This window comes from Canis lupus, chromosome 4, assembly GCF_011100685.1.
Source record: "Canis lupus familiaris isolate Mischka breed German Shepherd chromosome 4, alternate assembly UU_Cfam_GSD_1.0, whole genome shotgun sequence".
Taxonomy (NCBI): Eukaryota; Metazoa; Chordata; class Mammalia; order Carnivora; family Canidae; genus Canis; species Canis lupus.
This window is the reverse complement of record NC_049225.1, coordinates 47,044,099-47,064,098: the sequence shown is the minus strand read 5'-3', so window position 1 is coordinate 47,064,098 and position 20,000 is coordinate 47,044,099. Positions and strand designations below refer to the sequence as shown.

General features: G+C 34.8%; 1 pseudogene; it reads left to right on the top strand.

Annotated features, from left to right (window-relative positions):
• Positions 1 to 1,355: 1,355 nt before the first annotated feature.
• On the top strand, positions 1,356 to 3,805 carry LOC119871590 (annotated as a pseudogene).
• The last annotated feature ends 16,195 nt before the right edge of the window (positions 3,806 to 20,000 follow it).

The window sequence follows — 20,000 nt, the reverse complement described above, 5'->3', positions numbered from 1 at the left end:
CCATCTGCAGAGCCAAATAAGTGGCCCCATCTGGCCAGAGAGCTTAGTGAGAAGTTCTGGGTTCCTAGCCACAAGCTGATTTGGTCATGGAATCTATTATATTACCCTATTCAGGCAAGGAAGAAAATTTATACCACCACCCACCTACTGAGTATAGCCTTTAGCGTCAAATGATGAGAGAACTTAGGCAGCTACAAATCCCATCCTACAGATGAGCTTGGGCAAGAAGCCAAGCCAGCAGTGCTCTTCAACTGTTGAGTATAGCCTCTGGCTTCTTACAACCAGGGAGCCTGAACAGTGACCCTGGTCAGCCTTGGAACTCAACCTATAGTACCACCCAGCCCTGCCCTACAGCAGAGCTCAGCTTACAGCCTTGTCCAGCTGCTGAACACCATCTGTGCCCTCATCTAAGGACCCTAGTGGTGAACCTACCCAATATCAGACCATAGTCTACAGCTCCACTCAACTAGGGAGTATACCTTATTCATATACTTTTGCTTTGTGTGTTTTCTTTATCTGTGTTTACCTTAACAATAGAATGGTAAAATGATGGTTGAGTCACATGATGGCTGGTTTCTAAACTAAAGCCACATGTATTAATTCTCAGTTTATTAACCAAAGCTACACAAATGGCCAAGGCTGAGGTTAATGTTACAGGAACTATAATTATCTAACAAGGAAGACAAAACATAAGTGGGAATAAAAATCTACCTATCACAAATAATGTAATACTGACAAGAAGTGGCATCACCTAAACTAGGTTATGAAAAGATTGGTGAGAAGTAGCTGTCCTCTAGATATACTAAACAGGTGAGATCTAGGGCAGTGTGATTAATTCTATGTGGGTGGCGAGTGAAAGGAAAAGTGAGGATCATTATCTAGCATTCTGAATTGAAATACAAGGTCAATAGTGATACTATTCAAAGATAGGGAACAAATGAATATGTAAAACAAGATGTGATGAAGTTTGAATAGGGAGTAAGATCACAGCTTGGACAAATTTCACTTTGAGGCACAGTAATATGTTCAAGAGAAATATCCTAGTAGCTTAAATGAATACAGGTCTAGAAATCAAGGGAGAAATCTCAGCTAGAAATAGACATTTGAATCACTGGTATTTAGATCATTAGTGAAGCCATATGCTGAAGAGCATATAGAGTAAGAAAGAAAAAGAATTAGATTCCTGAGGATTAGCAACATTTAAGGGCTAGGCTAAGAAAAAAAAATCAAAAGAAAAAGAAGGTTTCTGAGATTAAACAGAATGTGTAAGAAAAATCAGGAGTTATTGGATTTTTTTTCTTGCTTTGTATTGTTTTGTTTTGGTAGAGAAAGAGAATGAAATCCAGAAAACCAACATGGTAAATATTCAGAGAATTCAAAAGACAAATACTGAGAAATATGTTTTGTCTGGTTTGTCACTGGTATGTCCAGGTGTTTTAAAAAAGGAAGTAGGCAAAGGTCACCAGTGTAGAGAGGGTAGCAAAATAAAAGTTTGGGTATTGCTTGGGCCCTCTGCATGGACACTGAAGTCACCCAGGATGTGTTAGAACCTGAGTAAAGTCTCTTGGCCAAGGCCAAAATACTTAGTGTATTGGGGAGGTAGTAGAAGCTGGAAGAAAAATTCTCCCTGGTTTCCTGGTTTCTTCCCACTTCTGTGATAGTTCTCAACTTGAGCATTACTTCTTTAGAGAAATCTTTCCTGAACCTCACAAACCTAAGTTAGGTGTCCCCTAAAAGTCCCCATAGCAAAATTTGGTTATCCCATTATATTTCTTACAAGTCTGCAATAAAATTGAACAGTTTGTTTTCTCTTCATGAGGCCATTAGCTCTGTCAGCTGATTTCAAGATTATGCCTATTACTTCCTATGTGTTTAGCACCGTAATTGGCACATCAAAGTCTCTTCAAAAATGTTTGCTGATAGAGTGAACAAATGGAAAGATAAAACAAACAGGAGGAGTAGGAGGAGATTTCAAGAAAGCAGCAGGGTTTACCCAAGGCTACAGGAGTACTGAGAAAGCAGACTACAATTTCTGCTCCCTAGTAAGAGAAGTCCAACAGCACCCGGATTACTGTTGCTGTTGGAAATACTCTAGTCTAGAATTGTGAAGTTAAGTTACTGCTGTGCATAAAAGATTTAGTACAACTTCAAGTCTACAAAAAATTTTCAATATCACTGGAAAAAAATCCAAATTACATATTTTTTTCAGGAAGTCTTAAAAGAACTAATCAACTTTTAATATTTGAAATTATGTTGTAAAACAAACTATCATGAGTAAAATAAATAAAAATATATGCTTGTAGTCACATTATTTGGCATGCTAAGAAAGGATATTGATTAAAAAAAGATGGAAGACAGTAGAAAGGGGCAAATAATGGAGGAAAAACCTGGGAAAGAAAGGATATTATTTAGTTAGGTGAAACTATGTATGACAGTATTTACTGGTGTTCTGGACTCTACTATGCACTATATTCTATACTTTTGGTTAAAAAAATAGTTTCTTTATTCCATATATAAACCTACAAAGTAACCATTATTATGGAGAAGGAAAACCATTCAGAGAATATGTGACTTGTTATACTCTGGTGTGTGAAGTTTATACAACTGGTGTGTGAAGCTGGGATTCAAATCCAGTAGACCCTACCTAGGTTGTCAATACATGGGTATTATAGTGAGTTTTCAACCCCAAGAATTTGAAATGAAGGGTACAATGTCTGGAAATTAAACTTAATGATGACAGAGTATATTTGTGTGGGTGTGTATGTATACATATACACAGAGGGGTTGGGAGGCCTCTAACCACAAAGATGGATTTTCTAGTCAGCAAAAAACTCTCCAGATGTTATATGTTGATAGCTGCACTGAGTATATTTAGGATTATTATAAATGCTAAATTGATAATATCATTTTTCAGACTTGTATCTGGATGAAATACTTATCACAAGCAGTGATTGTATTTTCAGCTGCTACTATGGGATAGTAGTAGGATAACAACTTACTTGGCAAGTTTGAACTCACAGGCATACCTCCTGCTCCTCATGGCATTCCTCAGATTGAAGTCAGTTTTGATATTGATGGTAATGGTATCCTCAATGTGTCTGCTGTGGATAAGAGCACAGGAAAAGAGAACAAGATTAGCATCACTAATAGCAAGGGCCACTTGAGCAAGGAGGACATTGAGCGCATGGTCCAGGAAGCTGAGAAGTGCAAAGCAGAAGATGAGAAGTAGAGAGACAAGGTGTCTTCCAAGAATTCACTTGAGTCTTATGCATTCAACATGAAATCAACTGTTGAAGACGAAAAACTTCAGGGCAAAATCAATGATGAAGGCAAACAGAAGATCCTTGACAAGTGCAATGAAATCATCAACTGGCTCGATAAGAACCAGACTGCAGAGAAGGAAGAATTTGAACATCAGCAGAAAAAGTTGGAGAAAGTCTGCAACCCCATCATTACGAAGCTATACCAGAGTGCAAGAGGCATGCCAGGAGGAATGCCTGGAGGCTTTCCTGGTGGTGGAGCTCCTCCCTCTGGTGGTGCCTCCTCTGGGCCTACCATTGAAGAAGTTGATTAAGCCAACCTGATGACAGGTCTAGCATTGTTCCACACATTTGAAGGAGCCAAATTTGTAGCAAATTCATGGCAGTTTTAAAGTCAAGCTGCTATAGTAAATATACTGGACATTCTTGATACTTAAATATGGAATATGTGCACAGGGAAAGGAAATAAACATTGCACTTTATAAGCACTGTGTTGTTAAGTGGAAAATGCAATGCCTTAAATAAAACTGTATTTAAAATTGGCAATATAGGGATCCCTGGGTGGCGCAGCGGTTTAGCGCCTGCCTTTGGCCCAGGGCTCGATCCTGGAGACCCGGGATCGAGTCCCACGTCAGGCTCCCGGTGCATGGAGCCTGCTTCTCCCTCTGCCTGTGTCTCTGCCTCTCTCTCTCTCTGTGTGACTATCATAAATAAATGAAAAAAAAAATTAAAATTGGCAACATAAAAAATAAATTTTTAATGATCATATATACTTTGAGGATATAATCTCATTATGTGGTGAAATTTAACCTTCATATTTATGGAATTCATGTATAAGATTTCTTTCTTCCTTCCATGCTGCATATCTTAAGTGTTAATATTTTGAGGCCAATGAAGTCACTTTTTTTTTTTTTTAACAGCAGCCTTTAGGATAGGTAGAAATTCCAAACTTTTTTTTTTCTTTTTCTTTTTTTTTTTTTTCAGAAATTCCAAACTTAATTAGAGTAAAGACATTTTAGCAGCTACTTCGTAATGAATTAGGGAGATAGTTATATGTCAATATAAAATTAAATATATAACCAAAGAGAATCTTAATTTTATTATGTAATATTTTTCATTGTATCTTACTCTAATTTTACATTTGAAATAATGTTTTCATTCTTTAAAGTGATAATTTTGAATACAGATTAAATTAGTATGTAGGTATAAACTGCTTAAAGGTTTTAGAGACTCATGGTGTCCTGGGGTCTTTTACTGTGTGGAGATTTCCCCTTTCTTTCCCCTTTGACATCTAAAGACAGGTGAGTTGACTCACTAACAGGATCACAGGGTCTGGTTTTCCATTGTGTTTGTGGAGGTCACTAGGTTACAGAATTCGATTTCCTTGATGTCAGTCTCAGTCAGTCAGTTCCCCACGCGGACCAACTCCTAGTGATGTTGTTCCAGACTTTCTTTTTCTTCTTTTCTTTTACCTTTTACTTTCTGGAAGGTAAGAAGATGTGTGCTACTTAAGATGGCTTAGTGAATATTTAATGTTCTGGGAGTCATAGTAATATATATAATGTTTATAGAAGAATAAAAGTAAATACTAAAACATTACAGATTTTATTTTATAAACATTATCCTATGCAATAATATTTGAACTTTTCTCTTTTTTAAGATTTGAATAGCTTTCTCTCCATAATTAATTGCATTTAGTCATAAGAATACATTAATGAGGGGATCCCTGGGTGGCTCAGAGGTTTAGCACCTGCCTTTGGCCCAGCACATGATCCTGGAGTCCCAGGATCGAGTCCCGTGTGGGCTCCCTGCATGAAGCCTGCTTCTCCCTCTGCCTGTGTCTGTACCTCTCTCTTTCTCTCTCTCTTTCTGTGTCTATCATGAATAAATAAAATATTTTTAAAAAGAATACATTAATATTTGTTCACAAATTTACTCAACTTTAACTGAGCTTTGTCAACTGAATTAAAAATATTTAATAATTATCTATTATATATGATATATGGTGGCTAAGCACAATTTGGAAATCAATATACATAAGCCAAGAACATAGGATCAATTAATTTCAATTTAAGAATCATGAAATTAAGAAGAAAACTTATCACTTCTTAAAAGATTTATGAATTTAAATAATAGGCAAAGCTTACAGCAAGAGATTGTACACAGAGATTAGAAAACAGAGTCTGATGTGACTAGAACATAGGGCAATGGGCTGGTAGGCAGGGGTGGAGACATAATGGAGGTCTTAGAGCATGGGGCGGAAGGCTGAGACTAAGTTTGTACACATTTGTTGCTGTTAGAAATTCCATCTCTTTGTTTTGCCCCTGAATTTACAACTAAATAGCAGATACCTGTCAATGATACATTCATTCAAAACAATTTATAGAGTCTAAATGTACAAAACATTGAGCTGCTTGCCTTACAAATAAATGTACAGGCAAGACACATGCATCTCTGAAGGATTGCATTTAAAGCACTTTTAAAAAAATCTTTACTGACAACTATCTTCTTTTGGGTTACACATACACAATTTTTTTGTTTGATTTTTATTTTTAGTTTTTAATCCTGAAACATATATTAATGTCATTTTTTTTTTTTTTTTTTACAAAGTGTTGAGGGAGAGTGAATTTGGTGGTTTTAGATATTATTGGTTTGGGAAGGTCCATTCTAAACTATAAAAGTATATGTAATGTTTTGCTGACACAGTTAAGTAGTTACAGAGCCAGTGTCTCAAATCCTTATTCTTCATCTATTCTTCCATCTCAGAGGTCAGCTCGCTGATTGTGTGATTGAAATCAGAGAAATCTCAGGTAATAGATATTTGAAGGCAGGTGTTTTATTTAACCCTGGATGATTCAATCTTATATGACTTGGTTAGATGACAATCACTGAACCATGAAATTTCATGTATCTCTGAGGCTATTGTTTTATAAATAAAATTGAGGAGAGTTTCATTATAGTAAGAGCTACTATGTGAGATGTATGAGAAAAATAAGTTGGTAGACCATAGACAGGTAACTTTTGTATATAAAAAAAAAGATTTAGGGCAGCCCCGGTGGCGCAGCAGTTTAGCATTGCCTTCAGCCCGGGGCGTGATCCTGGAGACCCGGGATCGAGTCCCACGTCAGGCTCCCTGCATGGAGCCTGCTTCTCCCTCTGCCTGTGTCTCTGCCTCTCTCTCTCTGTGCGTCTGTCATGAATAAATAAATAAAATCTTTTAAAAAATGATTTACATGAACTCTAATTTTGTTGAAGTTTCTATAACCATGTTAATAATATTATTTGATTTTGTAAGTTAGAACCAATCCTTTGTACTACATGCATGAAATTTAAAGGTGCATATAATACTTTTTGCAAGTGGTGTCATGCATCTAAAGAATAAGCCCAATCTTACTACAGGACATGTCATTTTGAAATATTTTGCTAACAGAGGTGGAGCAATAATAATTCAAAGTGCTGAGCATTGGGAAAGACTGAGATAAGGTGACATTTGAGATGAATATGACTTAAAAGGGAACGCAAGGTGCAAAAGCAAAGTTTATCTGTCCTGATGTGCAGGCTAAGGGATTAAATTAAATATTAATTTTGGAAATTTTGTGTTAATGATAGATGAAAGAAAGAAAAGAGAAGGAAAGGAAAGAAGGAGAGAAGAGAGATAAAGAAAAGAAAGGAAGGAAGAAGAAAGAGAAAGAAAATAATAAAAGCATTATTATTTAGGGGACATTAAGGTGTGGACATCTTTTTTCTCTAGGGTATAATAATTGGAAGGAAGAAAATAAGGCAAAATGTGTCAAATTTGATTGGCACTATACACAGAAATAGAATTTGTAATGAGGCTGAAAATGTGGAGCTAATGAAGAAGTATTATGACAAGAAAGAAAAAGAAGGATTGGTGTGGGAAACTGAAGATGAAGTAAAGAGTAGTCATTGAGGAGATAAAATTTTCTACCCTTCTTGGAACTGAACACACAATTAGAAATAAACTTGCTAGAACAAATTTTTCATAGTAAATTGGGGATTAACAATTTGCCTAAAGGGAATGAAATCAGCATTTGAGCCTCCTTGCTTCAGAACCACTTGTTTTTTTGTTTTTTGTTTTTTGTTTTTTTACATTCGATACAAATTTCTTGTTTTTCACACACACACACACACACAGGTGCACACACACACTTTAAATCATGCATAAAACAAATTAACAACTAACCAAACTTTTGGATTTCTGAGAGAAGAATTATTTTCAACTGAGTCATGGATACAAGGATATCTAAACATATTTGTCTTATGTTTCATCTTTTTGGTTGATCCTAAGTCACTGTGATGTATTCTGTGTTTATTCAAAAATTTCCTAGAGACATTCTATATGCTAATTTAGCCTGTAGCTTCTCCAGATACAGGTTAACATATAGCTAGCATATAGAGAAACATGATACTTAGCTTTATTTTTTATTATTTTTATTTTTTGATACTTAGCTTTAATTTGATAGAATATAGATCAACAATTCAGAGTACTTCTCAGATGCTTGAATAAATTAATTGGAAAGAACAACAACAACAACAAAATAATGCCTTTTTAACAGAAAAATGAGTAACAGATAGGATCAAAATGCTTCTGCTCCAGAATCTTTTATCATATAAATTTTGGTTGCTGGTCAGTCACTAGGTAAACCGACGGGGGAAAAAAGAATACCATTAGTGTGCAGTAATTTAGAAATTTTAATTATCCTTGTTAAATAACAACTGACTGCATGAATAATGGCAGTGAGGTTCTCATTTTCCACTTAAATATATTTCTGTTTCATTTACCACAATGTACTGCAAAAGAGGAAGGTTTTGATGACCCTCTGTTCTAGAGTCAGTGGTCCACAGTACGCATGGCACAAAAAAATTTAGTCCTTTTGTGGTTACTTCAGATTTTTTTGGAGGTAACACTGTCATCTCACTTCTGCAGGTTTCAACTTATCTATACACCAGAGGGCAATCTAGACAGCATTTGGAGAATTAGTTGCCTTGTCTTAAAACCATTAGCTGGGCAAATTTATTCATTCATTCATTCTACAAATATTTATTGAGCACCTGGTTTGTGGCTGGGTACTTAGGGGAAAAAAACCTGAAACAATACATTCTCCATCCTCAAGGAAAGGATGAGCAAGTAAATAATTTCAATAGAGTGTGATAAAAGCAAGATGAATGAAGCATGAGGGAGAATGAGGCAGCATGGAGAAAAAGGATGGAGTCAGAGTAGGATTCCTTAAAAAGTAGGACACTTTTGAAATGAATATTAGCTAATAGAAAATTGAAAATAATTACTTGAAGGTGAGTTTTTTGGGGGGATATGGGGTAAGAAGTAATATTTATGAAAATGGAATTCTTAGAAAGAGTATCTTTCATCCAGTTTTTCACTAGCAAATTTATATTGAGCAACTATATTCTTGTTTTGCTGAACCCTGGAGATTACAGTGAAAAGGGTCAAAACAAAAGAAGTTTGATCTTGCACAGAGCTTTCATTCTTGAGGGGAGACAGGCAATATACAAACTATTGCAATAATAACTAACATTGAAAAAGTACATACTCTGTACTGGGTACTGTTCCCAGGCTTTATAAAAAAAAAAAAAAACAACAACATTAATTTAAACCTTACTATAACCCACTGAGGAAATTTTTATTATTATGGAGTCAACTGGGGAAGAGTCTTGCATAAATAGTAGCATAGTCAGCTGGGTCTCAAAGCTAGGCAGCCTGGATTGGGGGTTTTCTTTCAAGTACTATAACAAATTGCCTATCAAAATAAATAAATGGATATATAACATAACCTTAGAAAGTGGTAAATGATATGAGTAAAAAGAAAACCATGTGAGCAGACAATGTTTGAGGGGGAAGATGCTGTTTTAGATGGCAGAGGGCAGACATTGTCAATATCCTTCCCTTGAGTTTGACTGCTTCAGTAGATTCAGGCCAACCTCCAACTTCTTGTACCTGCATGTCTTTGTCTGTGGGCTTTTTCTGAAGACAAAGGAAGAATGTTTTGGCTTGGAACAGGGCTAAAGTGGAAGGAAAATAACATCTCACAGAATAGCTGTCAACCAATGACTTTTAGAACTCAGTCCACAACCATTCTAAGCTTTCTCAGCCCTCATGAAGGCTAGCTCCAAAGTATATCTATACTATTTTCTAGAATTTTTCTGTGGGGTTGTGCTCCACTGACCCACAGTGATGACTGGCTTAATCATCTGCACTTTATGGGCTCTGTTCTTTACCTATATCACTTCCTCACTTCTGTTCCTGTGTTTTCTTTTACCTCCTAAATGAACTGTTTGCTTGAATCCTTATTTTAGAGCTTTCCTTTCAGACCACCTAAACTAAGATAGATTGGCTTGTCAGAAAATGCATCTCTGAGGGAAATTTGGGAGTAGAGCATTCTACATAGAGGAAAGCGTACATGCCAAGGAACTGAGAAAGGCAGTTGCAAAGCCACTACGTACCTGCCTGGAGTGGAGTAAGGATAGGGAATAAGTAAGACTGACCTTGAGGAGCAGGAAAGGACCAGGTGACAAAGATCTTTTTTTGGGCTGTGGAGAAGCATTTCAAAAGTGGAAAAAAAAACACTGTTCTATATGAGGCAAGGTGGAAAAAACAAAACAAAACTAGTAGAGTAGCTTTAAAAAGCAGACTTTAAAAAAATAAAAAGCAGACTTTAGAGAATATCTAATCTAACCTTTTATTTTTATAAATGAGGGAAGTGAGGTCCAGGTCACCTTGCTACAAATAGCAAAAGGCAAGTCTTCTATCCAGATATGAATTCCAAATCTTATTCTCAGTCCACATTTGAGAGTCATGTTCATCTTAGAAACCTACCATGAGAATAAGCACAACAAATTAAAATGAAATTAATAAGAGACATAACAATATTAAGAGTGACTCATTATAAAGAACCAGTGATACTCTTTTTTGTTTTTGTTTTTGTTTTGTTTTGTTTTACCACTAGTTTTCTAAATTCAATGCTTCTAACTCCCAGCATGAGAAATATAATAGCTCTTTCTCTTCTCTCCAGTGAGGGGGGAATGGACAGAGTTGCAGGTGCTATCTAGATACTGAATTCCATGTGGGCACACTTAAGGCAGGTCTGGAAGCCAGGCAAAATTTCACATGGGCATCTCAGTACAAGAGTTTTTACTCTGTGTGCTTCCCATCACACACCCTGTCATTAATGTAGATTCTAACACCTGCCAGTAAATGGGTACTTGATGTCAGTAGGTAACTCAATCATCAGCTTAAAGCACTCTGTCCAAATAATAAGATTTGTAGATTGAATCTTTGTGCAACTCTCTGTTCCAGAACTAAGCAAACACATGGTGAATTTATTTGGTGTGTTTGCTGTTTACTGCATGAGCTGAGATGAATTCTAGTAATGCCAAAGGGAGGGATTGAATCATTTATTAAGGTACCGTCTTGGACAGGTGTCTCAAATGCCAATTCCAGGATTTAATCTAAACTAATCTTCAGAAAAGTTAGATTTAATGGAAATGAGAACCCGAAGGAATTCAGAGTGAAGGTAACTGGATGTTTAAATCTCGAACACTACTATTTACGGCAATCTTTTAAATAAACTCTCTTACTTGGCTGTTATCCTTTTGTGTTCTGAGGTAAAAGGTGTTTGGAAACATACTGGCTCATTGGTTGGCAGGATTTATACAAAACAAGTTATTAACTCTTTATCCCTAACCCTGGAAATTAGTTATTTGCAAATGAAGCTACACATTCACATCTGAGATCAGCCCACAGAATTTTTGGCCTCTGCACATACATATAGGTACATATAGTACATATAGGATGAACTTGCAATCTACTGTACTAAGCCATATTTCCTGATGACAAAATATGACACCAGAAGACAGAGCTTGAAATTGATAAGGAAAAACTGTGTAAATGGCCACCACACATCATATCTAAATATTGACAAGTCAAAGAAATTGTGGGTTAACCATCACTGAATGCAATTTATAAGATGTATTGGCAAGGCCAAATTTGGAAACTAAGTTCTAGTATTTGCCTCTTCTTTAAGGCACTGTATCTCTTACCAAATTATAAAAAATAATATTTCGGTTGTGGCTTAATATCCATATATATCTCTATATAGATAGAAATAGGCTTATATGTCTATATAAATACAGATAGGTTAATTAAAAAATGACATTGAAAAAAAATAACATTGATTGCCAACATCACAGAACTAACTTACAAATTGTACAGACAGATGCTGCAAAAGTAGAAAGAATTCATGAATGTATTAATTTAATTTTGCCAGGGAAGGTATTTGGAAGCTCTTGCTGGCAGCTCTTATGACTCTGGAAATGTCTTAATACCATATTTACTTTTTAATATTAAAGAGAAAAGGGCTGGCACAAAAACAATTGCTAATGACCTATTTTATGCTATAAAATCTCAAGACTACTTAAACTAATAATTGCCAAGTACAAATTTAAATGGAAGGAGTATAACTGAAGTAAATAAAGAACACAGCTCATAAAAGGAAACAGGTTGAGGAAAAACGATATGAAATAAAATAGTCAGTGAAGTCACTGGATAAAGTTTCCTAGGTTCTGCAGAAGTTAATGAAGAGTTTTCCTTTCTCTTCTTTCTCTCTTCTTTATTTTTCTTCATTATTGTCTTCTGTCCCTCTCCTCTCCCTACCTCCCTTCTTCCTTCTTTCTTTCCTTCCTTCTTTCCTAATTTCCTTCCTTCCTTCCTAGTTATTTTGCTCATTATAGGTATTTAAATATGGGAAAGAGTTATTTATAAATATTTAGTATTGGGGCACCTGGGCGGCCAGTTGGTTAAGTGTCTGCCTTCAGCTCAAGTCATGATCTTAGGATCTGGGATAGAGTCCAGAGTGGGGCTCCCTGCCCATCAAGGAGTCTGCTTCTCCTCTTCCTTTCTACCTCCCCCAATTGTGTATGCCTGTGCACTCTCTCTCTCACTGTCTCTCAAATAAATAAATACAATCTTTTAAAAAGTATTTAGTATCTTCTAGATAATGTTTTCTATGTTTCACATATACGATCTCATCTAATCCTGAAGATAACACTCTAAATTTGGTATAATCATCCTCATTTTAGAGAAATGCAGCAATGTGGAGAAACTTGGATGTAGCTCTTAGGTGTCAGTGTCTGATGTAAAGCCTTTGTCTTCTCCACAAATTTGTGTATGTGTATGTGTATAAAATCTCTACACAGTTTTGTGATGAAAAAATAATTTACTTCAAAGACCTAGTAACAGAATGTACATAAGCATGTCATAAAATATAATATACTGTGAGAATTGCTACAACTTGATTTCAAACATTCCATGATATTCCACCTTAAGAAGGATTTATTAGTTTCCAAATCAGTTCCTCTTTCTTTAAAACATACCCAGAATTTAAGTAGGAAGATACTCAGTGCCAGTGATTTTTGGCTGAGAACAGTGTTGCTCTCCAGGGAATATTTAGAAAAGGACCTTAGGGCTATACCAGTGACTATAGCAAAGCGATGACATTGGTATGTGGTGGATGAGGATCATGAATGCTACAAATCCTGAAGTAAGAATGATAGTCCCACAAAATGCAGACTTGTCATACCCATAATACTAAAAGTTCTCCACCTCTGTACACTTTTTAAACACATGCGCACAGATGTTGGCTTGTGGCAAATCTTATTGATTACCTACCCAGCAACCACTTCTTGCTTCTTCCTCACTGACATAATTTATTCACACAGCACTTAGATACCATGAGCTCTGGGAATTCTGACTCCACCCCAGCTGCAGAGGATGAATCATATTTTTTTAACTGTTTGTTTGTTGTTTGTTGTTTATCCAACAGAATAACCCTCATTTCACTCTGCCAATGATTGAGTTTTGACCTGGGCATCTGACTCTGTCCTAAGCTAGTAGATATAAGAGAAAGTTTACTTTAAAGCTCCTTAGAAAGATTTCCCTCTGTAATAAAAAGAGAAAGCTGAATAGGAAGACATCTCTTTCTTCTTGATTTGGACATTATCATATAAGAATTTCATGTTTGGAATTATTGCAGATATTTCTCAACTATGAAAGAAAAACCAAGAGAATACCAGAGAATATTGGTGCTCAAGTAATTAGCGAGGGTCTCAAGTAATCTGAGGATTGCCTGTTTTAGGGATTCTGCTACATGAGAATAACTTGACAATATAGACTACTTTTAGTTACACATTATCTTATTTTCATACAAAAGCATCCAAGTTGCTGTTTAGGAACTATAATTCCCCATTTTCCCATGACCAAAAAATAATATATCAGAAACAGAGCCCAAGTACAGATTTATCATGTTAAGCAAAAGTTTTGAATAAGATTTAGGGGAGTCTCTAATAATCCATATCCAAGCTAACAGCAACTTGGATGCTTTTGTATGAAAAAATACAGAGCAGAATATGTATATTTTATGCTGGTTTGGGGAAATTGTTTATTATTTTATTAAAATGATTCAATAACTAAGAAAATATAAAGTACAGAATACATCATATTACTTGCTTTGGAAAATAAAGGTCTTATTTTAGAAAACAACATTCTGACCTTTAGTAAAGGCATAAGTTAGTAAAAAAGTTATTTCTGTAATTTTAATCAAAAGCAGCTCTGAAGAAGTTTAGTATAAAACAGTATTTTTCTTTCTAAAATATATTCTCTTTTATACCAAAATAATGACAATTACTGAAATACAATTTTTATAGCTAATAATAATCTGAACATACAATAAATAATTGAAAGACATATAAATTTAGGTTCATGGAACCCTATGGGGGTAAGCAGGTAGAGAGTAGAGAAGGGAGATATCACCTGGCACAAAGGATATTGAAAAGAAAATTTGATTAGAACTAGAAATCATTCTGGTCCATGCATTTCCACCAAAGTTAATATTATCTTTTCTTAGATAGAATGACATTTTAATTTTTTGACTCTTTTAATCCAATGACCTATACTATTGATTATATCTGTAGAAGAAACTGTAAAGCATCTACCTTAAGTCTATAACATTCAATAGAGGAAAGTTAATAAGATAGAGAAGAGTTGAGAGGGGTGGGGAATGAATTTGCCTAGTTGATTTTGGAGATTATCAGTACTTCATCTTTATTTCCCAACCAAGTTTGAAATGTATCTAAGTTGGAATATTTTTTTTTGTCTTTTCTGAATGTCAGTCCTTCCGGTGGTATATAGCATCCCATATTTTCTTAGTGCTATTAGAGCTTTTTAGGACATGTGGGTGTGGGAGGGACAATAAACATTTGCAACAGAATCTTCATCCTGGTGACTTTTCCAGTGCCATCTGGATTCCTGCATATTGTCTACATGTCTATTCAGAAGAAGAATTAGATAAAAAATAGATAAAAGGATGTAAATATGTGAAGGAAAGGAAGTGTTCTCTTGTTCAACTCCCCCAGTCGAGCTGCTTCCTGATTAAAATACTAATATGTGGCAACTGGCCTGTGAAGTCTATGCCGAGGTATGAAAGAGTTTGGCACGATCAAACAAACGTATCATTTCTGCCTCCTTCTGTCAGCAGTAACTGAGCAATCCAGCTTGGTGATTGGAAGAGCAAAATTTCTTTGTCCTGCACATGCTGTATTTATCCTTCACGAATATCCACAAAACTCAGCGGGGATTTGGCTGAGAATGTAGAATTACTCCTTGCAGAAAACTGGTAATAAATCTAGGAGGCTTTGTACAAGATCTGAAAGCTGCCTTCAGAGTTTGCTGGAGGAGGCGTGTATAGCCAGGAGTAAGGAGATTATGTAAACTACAGAGTGGAACTAGAGGAGCGTGGCCAGGGAAGGCCCAACTCAGAATGCACTGTGAATATTCTCTTAGCAAGAGAGACTTAGAGGTTCAGACTATGGTCTGAGTATATAGTTCGTTCCTTCTACTACTGGGAGTGAAATAGGAAGTGTACATTTTCTGTTTTCCTTGAAAAACATGAAAATGTAAAGGAAATTTTCTATCTGTGTCTTGGACAACATACTTTAAAAGTCAGTTTTTATTTTGTACATTTACCTTAAGTATTGCTTCATTGTTCTCTATTTTTTCCTCTCAATAATTTGGAAAATACACTTTAGAAATGGGTTCTGGAAATGAAATAAGTGAATTTATTTAAAAATGTTAGAATCTGGCCAATATCCCCATCCCCTGATCTTCAGAGAATTTGAATCCTGTGATGTGGGGCTCAGAAATCTGCTCTTTTAACAAATTGTTCAGTGATTCTGATACACACTAATGCTCGGACACTACTGTTTTAAAAAGTTAGTAGGAGGATAGACTGAAAAAGAAAACAAGGTGAGGAGCTGTGAAAATAAACAAACTAGGTGTTTTGCTTTGTTTTTTCCCATTGTTTTTCCATAGCTTAAATATCACCAAATACATACCATGTTTGCTTTAGGATGCCACTTATATATAATACAGATTCACGAGGAGTTTTTCTTAACAAACATCAATTTTATAAATAGGAATGAAAAGTTTCTAACCTTTATTTGGCTGAGTTTAGAAAACAGAACAGGAAATCTCATAGGAAACATCTTTCTGTATACATAACCTTACAAAGAGAATCATTGTTTTCTATTTACTTTCCTCTTTATGAAACACATCTTCTAATATTGCATTCTTGTAAACCATAGATCAAGAAACTGAACCATGCCTTCAGGGAGACAAGGAAGCTAGACCAAGATGTTCTCAAGTAAAATATATTAATATAATAATTATAAAGGTGCTTTGATGAGGAGAACTACAACAGGGAGTATTTGGTTGGTAGACCTCAATAAATTTTATTAAGTTATTTGAAGGAGTATTTACTAGTAAGTATAACACTCTCAAGCAAACATTTCTCTCCACAGTTTTTTTTTTTTTTAAGATTTTATTTATTTATTCATAGAGATACACAGAGAGAGAGAGAGAGAGAGAGAGAGAGAGAGAGGCAGAGACACAGGCAGAAGGAGAAGCAGGCTCCATGCAGGGAGCCTGAAGTGGGACTCAATCCAGGGTCTCCAGGATCACGCCCTGGGCTGCAGGCAGTGCTAAACCGCTGCGCCACAGGGGCTGCCCCTCCACAGGTTTTTTTTAACTATACCGACTTCATCAAACTTTTTATCTCTTCTCAGTAAAGTTAAATTTTCAGCTGTAACACACATAGGAATGAATACAATGTATATAAGATTGAGATTTTGGCAAAATAAGAAAGTTTTTTCTACTTTAATTTTAAGATAAAAAATAAGACTCTCAGGTTCCCACTATGAATATGGATCTAAGTCTACCAGAAATGAAGCTTCTGCTGAAATTCTATTTTTAATTGGCTGCAACAACCAAGATTTCAAGTGTAGCAATGTTTTCAGTTTGAAAATGGTAAAGGAAATATATTATTAGATTAATTAGATAATTAGAAATATCCAAGCTGCACCTTTGACAGCACATTTAATGCATCTGTGTTAATGGGGCTAGCCATAAACTTTCTAAAAATGATATTTACAGAAACATATATTTATATGATATTTACTGGAAAAGCTGGTGAAAAAAGGCCTTATACTCTAAGAAACCAAGCTCTTGTAGATAATAATCAAGGTCCTGTTCTTATAGTCTTGATTTTATATTTTTTCAATTCATAATCATACACAAAAATGTGTTGTATATTTGTACTTTTATATGCATATATTTAGTTTATTTGTAAGATATTCATTACTGGTTTTCATAATTGAAACACTAATTAGGTGGTAGAGTTGTAGCCTTGTGTCTGCATCAGGCAAAATACAAATCAAAAATCTTGTTCCTCTCAAAGGGACTTGTTATTTCTTTCTTTTTTTTCTTCTTTTTTTCTTTTTAAGGCGTATGAGATTAGTTTCTATGAGGGTAGATATTATTTGCAGGCATTTAAATATTCTTTCAAATATCTTCCGAATAAGGAAGTGAATATTTTCTCCTGTTCTCAAAAAGTGCAGCTGTTTTTCTAATTGCTCAATTAATCTAATGATACACTTTCCCTATCATTATCAAACTAATATGTTTCAACACCAGAGCTGTATTCTTTACTGGAGCTGTCTTGTTTGTTTTTGATAATATTGACTTGCAAAATTGTCTACATGCTTATTATAATTTAGTAATATTAGCTCCATATTTCCCATTAAGAATGGAAAAGATCTCTCTGCTAAGTTAATAAATTATCTCAAACATTCATACAAAGTCTACATATTTTTAATGTAAAATAAATTGCATCAGAAAATTGCTTTATGTTGTTGTAATTGATTTTCCATAATTTTTTTTTTTTTTTGGTGAGATTTCACAGGAAACCTAGTATATTGGTTTCCCTGTCAGATGGACAACTCCAGAAGTTGAATTTGTTTGTTAATGTCTTTGAATATTATTATATTATATTTCAATTTCAATAATATTATATCTCTATTTCAAATGCTAGTTTTGGTAGAAGGATTGCTTCTCTGCTCCTGCTCAGGTTGTCTACATGGTCATTATAGTCACTGTTATCTTCATGGACATCAGTTCTAATTTTAATCACCTTAATTACACTCTTACCATAGGCTATGGACACTATTGGGCCTTTGCATACTTTGTCTTCTTTAATGCTCCTGTTGACTCTGTAGGGTAAGCATTGTTGTTTCTCTCATATGGCAGGTGATGGTTTGGGGGTGAAGACTAAGATGTAGGATAAGGAATTTTAAAGGACATAGAGTTAGTAAATAGCAGGACCAAGGTGCCAACCTAACCTTGTTCTAGAGCCAGTGTAGTTCATCTTTATGTTTTATTGCCAGGGATCATGTTGGATTTATTACCCACAATGTTGAAATTCTGGCTGATTCAACTTGTGCTCTAATATGAACCACAGCTCTCTCTTAGTCCTGGGGAACTCCAAACCTTTTTAAAATGCTATTTTGATTAGCTGGTTGAGTTCCCTTTGAAATTTGTTCAGGGGTGATCTCTTCATTCCCATTACACCATTACAATTTGATAAAGTTACAAAGATGGATCTGTGAGCAGTTCTTCTCCAAAGATCCCATGTCCTTTTCTCTCTCCTCTGCATTAAAAAGTAAATGTTTCTATATAACATGCTTCACTTCTACAATTAGGGGTTTGAATATGGAGAAGGCAATACTAAGATTTGTCATGTCATTTTAGTTGCACCTTGATCAATATTAAATATCCAGAATAACCAATTTAAGAATAAATATTCTATACATTTTTTTTCCAATATTTAAAAAATAAAATAAAATTTTAAAGGGAAAAATAAAACATTTAAAATTCCTTGCCAGCAATTTCCTCTCTTACTATAGTTAGTAATTAACAGATCTTGAGTTTTTGCTATTGGTTTCTGCTTTGATTTAACATTGCAAATAATAGTTATAAGATTAAAAGTTTGCTGAAAATATTTTTTCTTTCTGCCATTTTATTATTTATCCATTCATACATCTTTCTTATTATTTTTAATTATTTCTATTTTATCTCTATAATATACCTAGGAAAGTAAATGGTTTTCCAAGATTGATAATATATATATATTTATATACATAATTTAATATGTGTAATTTAAATATAATTTAAATACTTGAAACAGATAGAGGAAAATGCACTTTAAAACACAAAACCTTATAACTGGAACACCTGCTTAATGTCAGTGTTTGTGCAGGGTATCTGGAGAGCAAAATGAGTATCCAGTGGAAAAATATATCACTTGTTCTAGAAATCATAGACTGAAGTGCATTTTATGGTTGTTTTTAATATTGTACTTGATAGGATAATATAATACAACTTCAATCTCTGATCTCAATTGTCAACAAAACAAAAAGTTTGCTATATTATGGAATCATTTTGAAAAGAGAAATCAAAGCTAGCTCAGCCATGAAAAATTAAAACTAAATGCTATGTATGACATATAGAAGCTTATAAAAGCATCTTACTCCTTCAACTGTTTTTGATGACATGATAGTTAAAAGTCCATCAACCTGAACTTGAAGTTATGTCTTGACCACTGTCAATATTTTGAGGAGGATATTATTCACATGCCATTCAAGACCTAAACATGTTTTTATCATCACTGCCAACAAAGTCATAAATAACAAATGTTATGTGTCAAATTCTTGCTTTATATCAGAAGAATACCAATAGGAAAAAAGAACAAAAATAGAATCTATGTTAGTTGATTAAGGCATTTTAGACTTGGCTTATTAGTCCACTGGGTTTCTTAGAGAAATAAATTTTTCCCTTTGTCTCAGATTCCCCAACTGAAAAATGAAGGCTTTTGGGCAAATGATATTTCAAGTTCCTCAAGCTTTAAAATCTTATCATTTCTTCCCTGAAGCTTTAGCTGATATCTGTGAAAACTATTTAAAAAGTGACCTTTGTCCTCCACAATGAGGATTTTTACCTCCTAAACACAGATAGTAGACATAGCCCATATAAAGCTTTATTTCTTTACATTATGTTTTGATGTAAGAAATAATGTCTCAAAAAAAAAAAAAGCACCTTCTCTGCATTCTGCATATTTGTTTTGTAGCTCATGCTCTTACTCTTATTCAGCAAAGTAAACAAACATTCCAGTGGGGTTAAGGATTAATGGCAAGGAATTGCATGACTGTACAGCATGTAACCTTGAGGGAAGAGATCAAGGAAAATGTCAGTCAAACACCTGCCCTTAGTGCAGTTGCTAATTAATTCGTGAACATTGACTCGGGTTGCAGATTTGCTGG